Raw genomic sequence first — 18,025 nt, 5'->3', positions numbered from 1 at the left:
ATTGAACTTTTACGCTGGAAAAACATGACTATACAGCCTTAGGTCCTTTCTCTTGGGCTAAGCTGATCCCAGGGCATAATAATAGCAATAAACACTTGCCTGGTATTTATTACATGCCAGAGTTCCAAGTACTTATAAAGTAATATTTTATTTAATCCCAAGAAATTTATTAGAAAGGTACTCTTTTTATCCCAGTGTTATAAATGAGGATACTGAGATAAAGAGAAATTGAGTAACTTGTCCAAGGTCACACAGCTAACTCCTAGCACACAACCCAGCAGACTGGCTCCAGCATCCAGAACACCACATTGCCTCTTGTGTTCCCACTGAGAAGATATAAGCTCAGAGTTACATGGGTGAAAGGGCTACAATTTCAACATTCTTTGTGTGGACAGTTTTTTGCTTAATCTCCCCGTGTTCCATAAACAGCCTTCGACACTACTTGGTGTTGCCTCTTGTACTCAGCCAGTACCAAATCTTTGTGTTTTACCCTTTCTAGAGGATAAATCTTGAGGCTTCTGCAGCATCACAGAAAGTTGTCCTACTGCTTGGAGGGAAGGTCTGAAGTCTACAAGACTTATTAAACAGATTTTTGACCAATCTTTTCATTATTACAACTATCTTCTGACTTCCAGTGGATCTAGTGCCATGGATTCATGAGATGTGATGTGTGTGTGTGGAAATCATGGTGCTTCCCAGCTTTTACAATGACCAGCTTAGAATTTAGATTTTCACATGGGCCAAAGTATTTACCATATGTTCTTTTGGTTTCCAGTTCCCCAAATTTTATCATCTCCTTTCCCATTTCTGAAAATGTTTCTTTTCTTTCTTCTTCTTTTTTTTTTTTTTTTCAAAGATGGAGTTTTGCTCTTTCTGCCCAGACTTGAGTGCAATGGCACAGTCTTGGCTCACTGCAAGCTCCGCCTCCCTGGTTCAAGCGATTCTCCTGCCTCAGCCTCCTGTGTAGCTGGGATTACAGGCGCCCGCCACCATGCCTGGCTAATTTTGTATCTTTAGTAGAGACAACATTTCACCATGTTGGCCAGGCTGGTCTTGAACTCCTGACCTTGGGTGATTCACCCACTTTGGCCTCCCAAAGCGCTGGGATTACAGGCATGAGACACCGTGCTCGGGCGGAAAATATATATTAAAAAAAAAAAATTCCCTTACTGTTTTAATGAGTTATTAGTAGGAAGCAGAGACAAATTTTATACCAAATATCCTATTTCTCTTTCTTTCTTTCTTTCTTTCTTTCTTTCTTTCTTTCTTTTTTTTTTTTTTTTTTTTTTTGAGAAGGAGTCTCTCTCTGTCGCCCAGGCTGGAGTGCAGTAGCGCGATCTCGGCTCACTGCAAGCTCCGCCTCCCGGGTTCACCCCATTCTCTTCCCTCAGCCTCCTGAGTAGCTGGGACTACAGGCGCCCGCCACCATGCCCGGCTAATTTTTTGTATTTTCGGTAGAGACGCGGTTTCGCTGTGTCAGCCAGGATGATCTCGATCTCCTGACCTCGTGATCCACCCGCCTCGGCCTCCCAAAGTGCTGGGATTACAGACGTGAGCCACCACGCCCGGCCTCAAATAGCCTATTTCAACTGGAACTTAGTTATGTTTTTTCATTTGAAAACATCTATTTTAGATGAACTACTCTCCCATGGCAAGCATTGGAACTTATCTTGTGTAAACAAATTTACTTACCAGATATTACACCTGGAAGGGAGAATGATTATTTGCTGAGTAATCATCTGTATACCAGGCAATGGGAACAGACAATTTAATCATCTTTGCTTGCTAGTGTATCCATTCAATACATAATAATACGCCAGACTTTATGTATAAATTAAAATAAGCTGTGGGGAGATGCTGTCCTCAGGAGGCATTTGGCAACTGCCTGAAGACATTTTAGTTGTCACAACTGGGTGGGGGGTGCTACTGGTATCTATCCAGCATAAGCCAGAGATGCTTCTGAACATTCTACAATCCACAGAATGGTCGTGACATCAAAGAATCATCTTGCACAAGATGTCAATAGCACCAAGGTCACGACATTGTGAAATAAAGTCTTGTGAAAATAATAACCAGTTGAAATTGTAAAGACCTGGTTTCTCCTACCAGCACTGCTTTAGATCCTCTGATATTTGTGTCTTGGTTCCCTTCGATTTTATCCAAAAGGGAGCCTCAAATTGCATTGCTGTTAGCCTGTTACTTCATCTACAGGATGCTTCGGCTCAAAGAGGGAAAGTTTTCCCAAATCCTTTACTTCTGCTTTTATCAGAATGAAGTAGAAGACTGCTCTCCTATTGCAAAAAAATCTTCTATAGCAACAGCGATGAAGATCCACAAGGATGGCGACCTAAGACAATCTGCCCCCAGCCTTGTGAATACTGACTGGAAAGCCGGGGCTACGTAGAAGTGCCTTTGGCAGACCGGGCACGGTGGCTCATGCCTGTAATCCCTGCAGGATTGGGATTACAGGAGGCCGAGGCGGGCGGATCACGAGGTCAGGAGATCGAGACTATCCTGGCTAACGCGGTGAAACCCCGTCTCTACTAAAAATACAGAAAAATTAGCCGGCGTGGTGGCGGGCGCCTGTAGTCCCAGCTACTCGGGAGACTGAGGCAGGAGAATGGCGTGAACCCGTGAGCCAGAGCTTGCAGTGAGTCGAGATGGCGCCACTGCACTCCAGCCTGGGCAACAGAGCCAGACTCCATCTCCCCCCCCCCCAAAAAAAGTGACTTTGGCGAGAGTACTTCTGCTCACAGACAAAACAGGAAGTAGCTTCCTCCCCTAAAGAAAGCCGGCTTTTCCAGGCAGTGTGAATGCGTACATTACCTTTTGTGAATTAAAGAATTGGTCTCACTGTGCCAAAAACTTAACATAGATTCCACAATTGAAGGTTTCTAAAGTTGCTATACTTTCTGAAGAACATCTCATGGGAAAAAGTTTATTTAGGCAAAAAACATACAGTTTTCTCCAGTCATAAAAGATTTATTGTGTGAGGGATTTGCTATACCAGAGACTGGAGATACTGTAACAAAATTCATCTGCCACAAAAATGTACAACTACTTTCAAAGATAATGAAAAATTCATAGCTCAGTTTTTTCTTTAACAGAGTTGGTATCATTTTCAAGTAGAGTGAAAAGGCATATGTTCTACATTATCTTCAGTTCTAATGTGGAAAAGAAAAGCGTTTTATTTTTCTGTGAAACTAGATGATAGTTCATTTCCACGTAAGTGCCTCTTCATCACTCTGTCCTGACCAACCTTCCCCTCCATTTTACCTGAGTCCTTATAGGAGTCCACATCTTCCCTATTCTGACCTTCCGGATGTGGGTCTTCATCACTAGTTGTGTGTAAGCGTGCACATGTGTGTGCCTGTGTGTGTCCTGGACTGGGGAAGAGGCATGTATTCTTTCTAGAATTCTAAAAGAACATGTAACCAAGTGCTTTAAATTTACAGCTTTGTCCATGTTGCCCTGTTTCTCTTGGATTTTAAAATACACGCTCATTATATTGACCAATTTTCACAACACTCACAGCAATTCTGAAAATTGTATGGTCACTTTTTTTTTTTAAGGAGATCTCGATTAAGGTAAATACTTCTATAATCATGTCATTTACACTTTGGCTTATTTTCTCACTTAACTATAAAAATGAACATAAAATTACCTTCTACTATCTTGTCTAAATCTTTATCTTTCTCTCCTAAATATACTACCAATATCGTGAGGGTCATTGCCCATTAGAATATGACAAGAAGCAGTCGATTTTCTTCCCGCAGAACAGATATTTGAAACAACACAGGGGACTCTTAAGCAAAGCCTATTATTTTCTCCAAGCTGAACTTGGAAGTTGCCGGACCAAGCAGAAAACAGATTGGTGGTGTTTCAGTTCAAAAATACTTAAATGCTTAATCACTTCAAAATTTTAGCTAACTCTTTGAAAAAGAAATGAATTTTCTGGGATCTTTTCTAATTCAGGTAATACACCTTTTCTTAAGATCTTTTGGTACTTAAGTGAACATGAACATTTTCCTAAGGCATATTAAATAAATACACACATAAAATTAAAATATATAATTATGTTTTATGACAGTGTTGATATAAAGATGAAAATATAAGTATACATTCAAACATTTTCTTAAAAAATTCGTTTTTTTCTGATTTAAAAAATGAAAATATTTTCATGGGCCCCTAACAGTATCACAAGCCCTAGGCACTGTGCTAGCTTTGTCTGGTAGATAAGTTGGCTCTGAGTTCTGCCATACTCTGTTGGTCAAAGCAACCACAGGGCTTACTAGATTCAATGGGATGAAAAGTTCAGCTCTACTTTTTGGTGGGTTAAAGTCAAGGAAACATTTCAGAAGAGTATGTGGATGGGAGATACTGTTACAATCATCACTGGAAAATAAAATCTGTCAAAATGAATGTGCTTCTGAGAAACATGTGCCCTTTTGCTTTCTTTCTTGGAATGTACATATATAATAACTGAAGATCTATTCCCAAAATCATTGAGAAGGATTAAAGTAATATTTCCTGGTACTCAAGATTTTCAGGGAAATGTAAATCAGCCATACTGTTTTCAAAATGTTGGTATACAAATATAAAGATATATTGTACACTCAGGAAATTGTTGCTGAAACAATTATAACTTTACAGGTATTTTCAAAAAATCTAAGTGTATTTATGAGAAAATAATTTCATAGGCAAGTCAAACACAATACTAAGGAAACTGATGTAATGTTGCTTCAATTTCAATGCAAAGTAAAAGCCCAACTGAGTAAACATGTATCCATACCATGTCATCAAATGAATGAAAGAGTTACCAGTGAGTATCCATGTTGGTTTAATGGACCTGACTGTTTTTGACGTATCTTGGTGCAGAAGACAACACCTGCAATGTCCTGAGAAATTTAAGCCTCTCTCTTTCTCTGTCTCTGCCTCTCTCTCTCTCTCAGGCATGCACACACATACACACAATCTATTATGTACAGTTTAACAGAAAAAATATTTCTAAATAACAGAAATACTACATGTAGGTGACAAAGTGGAAATTCAGTATACTCAAGATTACTCTGGGTATTTTTCTTTCTCTTCTATAGAAATATGAGGCTATTTTTATTAATGCATGGTAATATACTAGACTGTGGTTGTGTAAGTCCACATACTCAAGGCTATTTCAAAATACCAATTATAGCAGCACTGGGTTAGCTTGGAAGGCTGGAATGAACAGATGGTCTAGTATGTGGAAGATTGATTTTACATGTATGAGACAAAAACTAAGTCAAAATGGAGAACAACACAATATCATACAAAATAATCATTTCAAGAACAGAACATGTAAGAATGGACTAGACTCCTGTACAATTTTCAAAACATCACAAAATATAAACTAATATGTACAGAGGTAGCAATAATTTAGACACTAATTTTGATATTTCAAATGTATAACAAATTAGTCTTTTATCCATCCAGCACTCATTCTTTTGGAAATTTCACCCCACCATTGTTTAGAGAAAGTGACCTTTCTCCAAACCCTACTCACTCCAAGAATATGGTTTAAAGTTAACATTCCATCTTAAAGCCTTACCTCTACTGCCACAGAACTGATCTGCTGTGGAGCTTTAATACAATTGATTTTACTCAGGGATTTTATAAAATAATTCTCAGAAACTGATAATTGCAATAAACAGTTACCAAGTACTGCATTATGTGTCAAGTACTTTTGCCTATGTTACCTTATGTAATTTTTTCAATAGCTCTAAAAAGAGATAATATTATTAGTCACACTTTACAGATGAGAAAACTGAGGCACAGAGAACTTACCTGCTTGATTGGGGTTACACAGCCAGTAAGTACAGTATTTAAACCAAGATTAAAACCCAGGCAGTGGGTTAAAACAGCAGAGCATGTAACCTTAGCTATTATGTTCTTTTATCTTTAGGACATCAAATTTGGAAAGAGCAAACATGGCTACAGGAAAACTCCAAGGAAAATATTAATAATGATTATTTATAATTTGTCTAAAGGGGTTAAACTTATTATGAAGTTTCAAAAACAATGCTTATTATGATTAAATCCTTATAATTACAGATACACTCATAAACTGTAAAGTTCAAAGTTTCAAATACTTAAAGAATATAAATTACACTCTTTTTGAAGCTATCATGATATACATACCTGTCTTAGTCCATTTTGTGCCGCTATATAGGAATACTTGAAACTGAGTAATTCATAAAGAAAAAAGGTTTAATTGGTTAATGACTCTGACAACTAGGAAGTTCAATATTGGGCATCGGGTGAGAAATGCCCAATCATAAACCTCCTAGTTTTCAGAGTCACAGACCAATTAAACATTGAGCTGCTTACACTCATGGCAGAAGGCAAGGGAAGTTAGAGTGTCCAGGGACATGGCAAGGGAGGAAGCCAGAGAGAGAGGATGTACCGGGCTCTTTTTAACAACCAGCTCTCAGGGAACTAAGAGAATGAGAACTCATTTACCCCGAGGGAAGGCACTAATCTAGGCATGAGGAATCTGCCCCCATGACCCAATTCCCCACCAGGAGGCTCCACTTGCAACCTGGAGATCAAATTTCAACATGAGGTTTGGAGGGGACAAACACCGAAGCCCTAGCAATACCATACGAGAGCTTTTTTATTGGGAACTTATCCATGAAAAAGCACCCTTTCATTTTACTGGAATTAAGGTAGAAATTAGTTTCTCAGCTGATTAGAAACACTGTGTCTCACTCCTATAAAGGTAGCACAGAAAGCTTCGCTGTTCATTAATGGTAGATTTGTGTCTGATTACAGCCCTCACTAGGCTCTAGGATTTGGAGAACAGACATACTCACTTGTCCTCAAGTTTATCCAGAATAGAAACACTCCGGTTTATAAAGGTGTCGCTTTGAGAGTGGCCAGAAGCCTACACTTGTTTTGTCAATAAATCAAAAGCTTTGGTCTCCTGGGCTGTTTGCCCTATCCCTTTCCTGCTACTTTGTTCATCCCAAACAATAAATCAATAGGCCAATCCTGGCCAATCCTAAAGTGTTTCAGCAGGACACAGAGCAGTGCATTTTGTGGTGCTAAACTTTGTGCTTCTTGCATGCTCTCTGGATACAAATAACAGAGCTCTCACTTCAATGTGTGGGGTTAAGAGAGAATACTTTGTGAGTATATATGACACATCAGAGTCTATAAACTAAAGTTGCTTCTTTCCTGGAAATTGATCCTAAAACTCAAGTTGTGAAGTCATAGTGTAAAATAGTCTGTAGGTCCTAAATAACTCAACTTTGGTGCCTCCTGTGATATTTTTATTCTGGAATTCTGCTTACATTGTGAGTCTCACCTCCTACTTCCACCAGGGTCAAACTTTTTATTCTCAGGTGAGCTCCAAAATCCAGACTAAGTAAAGCAATGAGAGGATTGATTTTTTTTCCCCTGTGATTACTCTCTAAAGGGAGGAAGCCAGGAACTGCTCTTCATTGTTATACTTGAAAGGAATTAAAAATAATTCTCTTAGAATAACTCTAAGATACATTTTCCAGGCTAGCTTTTTTTTTTTTTTTTTTTTTTTTAAACAGTCTTGCTCTGTTGCCCAGGCTGGAAGTACAGTGGCGTGATCTCCACTCACTGCAACCTCCGCCTTCCGGGTTCAAGCAATTCTCCTTCCTCAGCCTCCTGAGTAGCTGGGACTAGCTTCCTTTCTAAATACCCAATTCCTTTCTGGTTGTAACATGTAGAATTAAATACTCAAACCACCATAGGACATACCACTGTGCTTCTAGAGTTGTAGCATTGAAACATCAGGTTCTTTTATCAGTAACTTAGCTTTCAATTTACTAACCAAACTACAGTTGTATGCTAACATTTATTTTTCCTGAGCTGTCTTTATATCACTCTCTCAAGTATCATTATAAAATTTCTACCTTCTGTTGACACTCCTTTACTGGTTCCAACTTTCAGTTCATTTTTTAAATTATTTGCATGGAGTAATTGATTTCTCATTGTTTATATTTTTTGTTTTCTGTATATTGTGATGTTTTGACATATCAAAAGTCTTTCTGGCCAGGGAAATACAACTTTTCCCAAGGACAGCTAAGATCGTGAAGGATCAAGTCAGGGCATGCTTTTGTTATGCAAGCTAACCAATCCAGAGTCATTCCCTTCTCTGTCTGGCCCTACTCTCTAAGCAGCACTGTTCCTCACCTTAATCATCTCAGTACCAGGTAGCAGGCAAATAGGCACCATGTTAACATCTTCAGCCCTGCTGAAATTATTCAAATCAGTGAGTTCTAAACTGTCTACTCTGCCCTGCCTTGCCTTTTCTGTGGAAACAATAAAGATTTGTTTTGTTTTCATAAATGAAGTCCAGATACTGTCAGGTGTTGGAAGTTGTCCTGTTATTCAGTGATGCCTTTGGAGATAGACTCTTTTCATCTTTTGCATCCACTTTCCTTATGATGTTTGTCTTTGGCCTTAAGATTAAAATCTTGAGAACTATACAAGAACTATAGCTCCAGGTAATTTGACTCTTTTCAAAGCAGGATGAAGGCAAAACATGTTTAGGAATGGGCATCTGGAAAAGGGCAGCCTCAAATGATATGTTTCACAAATAATATATTGGGGACATTGTACATATGAGTTATTCATTAAGTATCCAAGTTAGTAATATGTTTCTCAGAATAGATTTCCAGCATAGAGAATGGTATTGACGACATAGAGAATGGTATTGATGATTTCCAGCATAGAGAATAGTATTGAGACATGGCAATAGATGACATCGATTAGAGTGAGATTCTGAGACAAAGGAGAAATGGGAAAGTAGGGGATACATCAATATATAAGACACTTAAGATACTTGATTACAAAAAGAACCCAGGTGTATTCATCTTTTCTCATGCTGCTAATAAAGACATATCCAAACTGGGTAATTTGTAAAGAAAAGGAGGTTAAATGTTCCACAGGGCTCAGGAGGCCTCACAATCATGGTGGAAGGTGAAGTAGGAGCAAAGGCATGTCTTACATTGTGGCAGGCAAGAGAGTGTGTGCAGGGGAAATGCCCTTTGTAAAACCATCAGATTTCATGAGACTTATTCACTATCACGAGAACAGTATGGGAAAAACCTACCCCCATGATTCAATTAGCCCCCACCAGGTCCTTCCCACTACATGTGGGGATTATGGGAGATAAAATTCAAGATGAGATTTGACTGGGGACGCAGCCAAACCATATCACCAGGTCTGAGAACCAACAATAAAAGTATAAGAAGGAGAACTAGAAGAAAGTAGTGTGTGTGTATGTGTGTATATGTGTGTGTGGGTGTGTACATATATATATATATATACACATACATATATATGTATATATAAAACTGAGGGAAAATTTTCTTAGAATGTACCACAGTCTACAAGGGGGCAAAATAAGAGCTATGTGGCAGTTAGATGGACTTCTGTAACTTTTATAAGAATAGTTTTCATTGAGTGTGGAAAGAATTGCTAGCCTACTGTATATCGAGGCATGAATCAGAAGCATTAAATCAAAATGGGCTGTAGACAACAACCTCCAAAAGTTTGGTAGTAAGGAGAAAGGAGGAGAAATTCAGAATCAACAAGAGATTTTTTTTTAACGGAAGAAAAACTGTTGTTAGTGTTTGGAAGATTAGAGAACACCTGTAGGCTGAAGTGGGAAAAGAGTGAAGAAAATGATTGAAACTAGAAAAGAGAGTAATTTATCCAAGTCCCATGAGAATTGTGAGCAGTTGGGTCAAGAATGCAGGTAAGGTTCTGCGTTTCAGAGAAAACTCAGTTTCCTTTTTTGGTAATTTTTGTATTCCTTAAATTTTCACAAATAATCACATATCACAAATATAATAAAAAGAAAAACAAATTATCTTTATGTTCAGCTCATGTTGAACCCAGATTCAAGTAGAGATAATGCATGCAGGGAGCCCTGTGCATTGCCTGGCATGTGTTCACATAGTTCTGTTTCCCTCTTCTACTGAGTTAAGAGTGAACAGTAGATAATCAATGCATAATGATTTAGATACTCTTAGAAATGGACACAACAAAATTTAACGAAATTCAATAGCTGGGGTTTTTCTATATCTTAAATGATGCTAGGCTTAGAATATCTTTAGGCAAAAAGTAATAACAAATTAATGCATTCTCTGATCCCTTTGAAGAAGGGATTCATCTATTTCTGTAAGGTAGCTAGTAAAGTAATGCTTATGATTTAGATCTTATGAAAGCACAATTCAGTTCATTAAACTAAGGGGCTGGAATTCCTGGATGCATGGCTGCAGTTCTGACCTTTTCATCAGAGCTCTTCAGCCCCTAGTTTTGGGAACTGAGATCCTACACCTTGAGAAAAACGCCAAAGGCAGACTGCCTTATTTATTGTTTTTTTAATGCTGTAACTAAAAATAACCAAAATGATACTAAAATGGTTCTCATTTAGTAGTATCAGTTTCCCTGGGGATCAGAGAGGTAACATCTTCGGATTCTTGAGAGGGAACAAATAACTTCCAAATTTCCTATCTGTAGGCTTATTAAATTCTAAAAACAAACTTACACAAAAGATTCCAGGCCATAAAGAATGTTATCACACATGTAGTGCAAAATCCAGCCCAACCATTTCGAAATGCCTCAGTAACCTTCCATTATACTTTACACTTTGGACTCCAATTACCTTTTCATGGCTGCATGGGATAAGATAAGTGTTCATTTACTTGAGAGGTATGATACTTCTACATTATCCACATAATGCTATCTCTTGAGTGTGCTACAGGATTGCTAGCTGAAAATAGCTTTAGTTTAGAAAAAGAGGGGATAGCTTTTCTTTTATTTTTTCCAACTTTGTGGGTATCTATGAAATAGACCAGGAAGGAAGATACAAGCTTTGTTTTAACCATTTTCTATATCACATCTGTAGAGTACCTGCTCTTTGTTGCTGCAGTGAGAGCAATCAATAATAACAAAATCCAAATATAATCCCTTTGCTCCTCTTGAGAGGATATCCTTCACATGCTGAAGTGAACTGTCCCATACTACCAACTTCCCTTCAGTCTTTCTATATTTCATAATTAAGTGATCTTTATCTTCTCAAATAGAACTAAATTAAGCAACTGACCAAGGCATTTTAAACTTTCCACACGACCAGTGTACATGTGGTGAAACTGATCATAAAGACCACACCTGTAGTATCTGTTGCAGCACTCTGTATTCACAATTAATTAGGAAATACAACCGCAATAATGAGTTCTACTTCAAAGAATTTCTCAAGATACAGACCAATAAAATGAAGAATCACCTTTACTAGAAACTTTTGCATAACTTTTAAAATTGTTAATATAACTGATATATCCTGGTTTAAATATACGTAGAAAATTAGTAAGCAGGTCGACATATTTCTTCCTTTTTGTCTCTACCAGGAGAAGAGAAGTAGCTACCTTTTAAATGATACAATTAAACTCTTTTGTAGGTACAGTTTTGCCCTTTGGGGATGTAAGCATTAACGGAATAAAAAAATGCAAAATATTAGAAAAAGATTATTAGATAAAAATGTACACATAGCTTTTAGAATGTATCAGCCATTTATGGCAGCACCAAAAGTTTGAAATCACTCCCCCATTCTGGTGGTTCACCAATATCACGAATCTAGTCTCCCCTAAGTAGAATTCCTAAATTATTATTCTCAGGCTCCATTCACTTGAGGTGTAAACATTTGACCAACCTCCTCAACATTAGGTATAAACATTTGACCAGCTTCCTTTCTCTGTTTCTAGGAGACAGGAAAGATAAACGTGAATATTGTGTGACTGAGGAGTTCTGGCAAGCACAGCCTCATCGAGTTGTTGGCTTTGCTGCCTCAGCCATACAAAAAGTGCTAGCTATTGTTTCCTGACTTCATGGACTCAAGTAACTAGTAGAACCAGCAACAGGATTTCCATTAAATTAGTTTACGGGTGTGATAAGTATTGCTCCTATTTTAGGCTCCATAGCATTCACATTTGATACCTGGTCCTCTCGTACATTCTGTAAGATACCAAATAATTTTTAGAAGTACTTGCTTGATGGAAGTAGTAGCACCTACAGAGGTCCTTTACTATTTCAGAACCTATAAACTTGACCCCAAAATGCTATTTTTTGTCAATCTTATTTTTATGTCATTTGATTGTCCAACCACAAAAGGGACATTTCTTCATAATAAAATACTATATTAACATATATATGATAAAAATATGTGATTTTTCCATAGGTGACCCACTTCTCCCAGAGATAGTAATATCAGTTTCCCTGGGGGTTAAAGAGATACCATCTTTGGATTCTTGAGAGGGAACAAATAACTTCCGAATTTCCTAACTCTAGGCTTATTAAATTCTAAAAGCAAACTTACACAAAAGATTCCAGGCCATAAAGAATGTTATCACACATGTAGTGCAAAATCCAGCCCAACCATTTCAAAATGTCTCAATAACCTTCCATTATACTTTCTGGACTCCAATTACCTTTTCATGGCTGCATGGGATAAGTGTCCAGAAATCATCCAGAGATATATTCTCTTGGAATAAATTATTATTATTTTATGTTTAAAGATTTTCAAATATTACTATAGCTATTTCTATAATGACATTATCATACCTCAAAAATACCCATATCCTGAGTCTCTATGAGCAGGTTCACAGGACTTCATTTATAACACCATGCTACCATTAAGTGAAATTGAGTGTCACAGGTGATAACTCGTTCAGTAGCTCCATATGCCCCAAAGGAAAAAAAATCACAAGGGAGGAAAAAAAAAAAAAACAGACATGTCTAAATTACCTGCTGTACTACTTCTAATACCATATGATTTATTATTTATCATATTTAATGTTTAATTTCTGGCTCACTAGAATGTAAGATTTGTCAAAAGGACAGGAGTGTTTGTTTTGATCACTGATGTAACTCAAGCCCCTAAAATAGCACTGGAACACCTTTGAAAGAATATTTATTGAATGAAAACAGTTGGCTGCTTTGAGCCTTTAGATAAGTGGGGAGCTACTACCTCTATGGCTTACTTTTAGGTCACAATCCTCTGCTTGACAAATCTTATTCAAAACTGATCCCTGATATGTATTCCATGAACAATACTGAGTTTTCTCCTTTTTTACTGTCTTTGACTTTCAAAAGGGTTAAAATAGTAGTTGAATATGGTGAATATGCAGCATCTTTTTAAAGCTTTTTAAAAACATATTTTTAAAACTTTTTCTTATATTCTAAAAAATTATAATTCAGTTTAACATTAAAAGACAAGTAAAATGAAAATAAATTTGCATACTTTATGAGCATTTCTGGATATTTATGTCTATTTTGTGGAAGTTTGAATTGAGAAATTTTTCTTCCTAGTGTCGGGTTTTTCCCCCTCTACTATTCAGTGTGGTGTGCTACAAACGTTGCTTGGTTTCAAGGCAAACTGTGGCAGAGACAGGAGAATGGGGGTTGATTTTTTTTTATTTATTATTATTATTATTATACTTTAAGTTCTAGGGTACATGTGCATAACATGCAGGTTTGTTACATATGTATACTTGTGCCATGTTGGTGTGCTGCACCCATCAACTTGTCAGCACCCATCAACTCGTCATTTACATCAGGTATAACTCCCAATGCAATCCCTCCCTCCTCCCCCCTCCCCGTGATAGGCCCCGGTGTGTGATGTTCCCCTTCCCGAATCCAAGTGATCTCATTGTTCAGTTCCCACCTATGAGTGAGAACATGCGGTGTTTGGTTTTCTGTTTAAGTACAGTCATACTTCTGACTTCCAGTGAAATGTTATTACGAAAAACCTGAACGTAATATACTTAAAAAACAACAGTGACAATCAGTGTCTCGTACTATATACTTTTATATGCATTAGTTTATTTAGTGTTTACAAGAGTCTATTGGCATAGGTATTATAAACCAAACTTTTAAAGATATAAATGGTAGCCTATCCTGAACTTTTACACAGCTTTTAAACATATATCCTAACGCGTAAGATTTTAGTATTAATATGGTATTTCGTTTACTCCAAATTTGAAGTAATTTTATCACCAACTGGATTTGTAATTGTAAAGCCATAGGGCAATTCACAACATGTCAGCTGCTTTCATCAGTGTGATCCAACTAGAAGAATCAGAGAGACAGAATTCCAGCCAAACTAATGAAAGTCTCAGTCTTTTGTAACCTAACTGTGGAAGTGATATTTCATCCCTTTGGCCATATTTTGTTTATTTTAAACAAGACATTAGGTCAAGCCCACACTCAAGAGAAGATTCTAAAGGGTGTGTATATTGGGAGGTAGGGATCAGTGGGAGTTATTCTGAGTCCTGAGATACTTGTGAAGGTGTATGTCAGACATTCCTTTCTTTCTTTCTTTTTTTTTTTTTTTTTTTTTTTGGAAACTGATGTTTATTTTCCATGTTGCTTAAGATCTTGTGCAAGAGTAGTTTAAGACTATTCAGTGGTTGCTCCTACCCATTCAGTGGGCTGAGCAGACATTCCTTTCTTTAAAGACCTGCCTCAACTTCCTTCCTCTCAAGGGGAAATGTAAGAGATGAGCACAAATATGATGCTTCCCATCACAGGTCCTGTCATGTTCTCATGACATGACACCAATATAAACCTGTTGCTCATATTTGCTCTCCATCTCATCACTCCACATTTTCTCAGCTTTATGGTTCTTGTGCCAGTAGATGCTTCTATCTAGTACCTCAGTATCTGCCTGCCTTAGGCCACTTCTTGTCTCTCATATAGTAGACTCTATTATGGAATTGAGTCACAAAAAAGGCACACACTCGGACTTTTACTCAGTGCTTTGGGTATATCTAACAACTGGGCTTTGGACATATCTAACTTCAAATGCATAACCCCTGAAGGAGCAGGGATCGTTTTCATTTTAGAGATAAGTAAAACAAAACTTGTAAAAGGTAGGTGTATATCAACATCAGGCAGCTAGTTGAGTGAAAAACTTGGATTCAATCACAGATGCGTGCGAATTCAAACTCAGGCCCTTCACCTCTGCCTTGTTAGTAAGTGTTGCCCTTGGTATTATTTTCATATGCTTTAATTACATCTTACATACTGGCAAATACAATTTACTTCTTTTGTATGAAAACTAATTCCACTTTGATGATAATTGCTTAATAACTGCACTCAGTTTTGAGTAATCCTCTATTTCTGACCATTTGTGTAATATTTGGGGTTATAAAAATTTTCACTTACAAATGAGGGGAAAAAGACACAGAGGGATAAGTAATTTGCCCATTTTCACACTGTTATTTTTGCATAAATTGTTAGTTCTCCCTCACTTCAACATATTTGCTCTTTGCACTAATATATGCTGTCTTTTGATCAGCTTCTTCTTGCCTGTGAAATATCAGCATGATTAAATGACATATGATAACTCTGGTAACTTTGATGTGTCACCTTCCAGTCTATCCTTCATTCATTACCTCTTTAATTGGCTAAGCAATCACATATTTGCACTTACAATGTGGCAGCATAATTCATGCCAACTTCTCTCCTTAGGGCTGGTGTGACCTCAGTGCCTAATACAGCCTCCATCTGTTCCATTTCACCCACTATTCTCTATTATAAAACCTCCTCATCTATTACTGGCTGACCTCAGGGCCCCTCACACTGGCCATTTGCCATATGCAGTGCCTTTCAGTTACCCTCAAAGTCAGGGTTTGAAATGCATTTCCATTACCATCCCTCCCTACACTCTACACAGCATTACCCCTGCCTGCCAGCCAGAGACTCTTTTCTTATCTCTGAAATGTGAATGTCCTGGGGAGAGGGCAAACCATGCCACTCCATTTTAACTAGCCTTCTGGGGCCCAGTTCCCAGTCCTTAAACACCTCAGCTTCATCTGTTGAATCTATTAGGCATAAGGCACTGTGAGAGTCTTTAGAGAGCATCTCACATTGACTCATTTGCTACCCAGGCAGCCAAAGAACCAGGGCAAAGTTATATATTGTCATGGCATTTATTAAGCCTGATTCTGTCTTCAGTGTGCAGGGGAGTATCACTTATAGTTAAGAATACCCCAAAGTTGCCATTTATCTTACCCTTTCTCTAAGAACTCTCAGTGCTTCTGCTTGAGCTTTGTGGAATTGCTATACTCTTTAAAAATTATTTTCTACCCTACTTCCCTGTTTTTCCCCTCTGCTTTCACTCTATTATTCACTGATTGAAACTGCACCCAACACAATCAGGGCATCTGAGAAATACAGCTGATACCAAATGTTTCATCCTTCAGCTATCCATGCGAGTCTGACAATTGATTCATTGTCCTCTTATTTCTCTAGTCTCCAAACATATGGCTTCATGTGTTAATAAAATTGACTCTACCTGTTCAGGTTAAAGCTTGCATGGGTGCACTTTTGTTGTTATTTTCAAAGACTTTAAAAAGAGCTGCATCTCTCCATGACAATTTCCTAGGATCATAAGCAGAACCTTTTAAGGAAAAGGTTTCAATTTGCCTCCATAAAGGAGAATACAATGTAATCATCATAATTTTCATCTGGCAAATCAAACTGCAACATCTCTCTGAGGGTTAGCATGGAATAACTGTGTGAGTGGTAGATGTGTGGCTATCTTACAAAGAATAGCTTGTTTGCATTACTGTACACTATCAATTTCTACAAGTTTATCAACTGAATGTCTTTCATTTTCTTTTGATTTCTTGTCCTCTTACTGAGGAAATGAGCCTAATTAGCATAGATCAATGCAGTCTCCAAGGTGGAAGAATACATGAGCTAAAACTGTACATTTCTGGAATGGACTCTTCTACATTTTGCTAGAGGCCACGGGTAAGTTGAATACCTTTTCTGAGCCTCAATTTGCCTGTGTAAGAAAAGGGAATAATGGTACTGTCCTCACATTGCTGTTGTGAAGATTAAATGAGCTAAATTAAACAAAGTGCCAATTAAACAAAGTGCCAAGTACAATCTCTACCACAAGAAAGTGTCCCAATATACGCTTCCTCTTTTTCTTTTTTTTTTTTTTTTTTTTTTTGAGACAGAGTCTCACTGAACTCCAGGCTGGAGTGCAGTGGCACAATCTCAGCTCACTGCAACCTCCACCTCCTGGGTTCAAGCGATTCTCCCGCCTCAGCCTCCCAAGTAGCTGGAATTACAGATGTGTACCATCACACCTAGCTAATTTTTGTATGTTTAGTAGAAACAAGTTTTCATGATGCTGGCCAGCGTAGTCTCAAATTCCTGACCTCAAGTGATCCACCCACCTTGGCCTCCCAAAGTGCTGGGATTCAAGGCGCGAGCTGCCACGCCTGGCCGGCTGTTGTTTTTAATAAGAGAGACAAGAGAAACCATGGAAAATGTTTCACTCCCCTAAAATCTCTATCCAAGCTACACTATGCCTCTGAGGAAGTACTGAGAACATCTCTGCCTGTAGTGGCCTATATACCTGTTCTGGATAATCTGGTTAATGCCAAACAGTGTCTGTGTCACTCGGGTCCTATATTTTGGAGCACTGGGCTGATCAGATTAGTCTAGGCTACAGTGAACCCTGCCAGCAGGTTCCCACTCCTACTTCGGATCAGGGAAAAGGAACAACCTCCCCAGTAGATTCAAACTTATGAAATCATTCTAACAGATACATTATATTATTGCCTTTCTTCCCACAGCAGAATAGGAACAAAACGCACCATTTTAGCCAAGCCTGACAGTAACCATGCCAAGCCTCTTGATGAGACCCACATACATATGATTCCACATCTTGAAAAGCGCACTAGGTGGACTTCATGAACTTTATTCACTGGAAAGTTTTAAGTATCCTTGACATCAAAGACAATCAGTATTCCCCAAAAAGACCATCTGAATACATGTCAAGAAGCAGGAGCTATATCTATGACTCAAGAAGCAGAGATATTATATATCCCTAACTAAGAGTCACAAGGGATTTCTTGAACTAAAATGAAAGACAACAGGATAAGATGAAAAGCATGAACTGGAGCAGTCACAAGGTCTCTGAGCTTCAGTG

This window comes from Macaca mulatta, chromosome 13 (assembly GCF_049350105.2).
Source record: "Macaca mulatta isolate MMU2019108-1 chromosome 13, T2T-MMU8v2.0, whole genome shotgun sequence".
In the NCBI taxonomy this organism is placed as follows: Eukaryota; Metazoa; Chordata; class Mammalia; order Primates; family Cercopithecidae; genus Macaca; species Macaca mulatta.
This window is presented reverse-complemented; position numbering follows the sequence as displayed.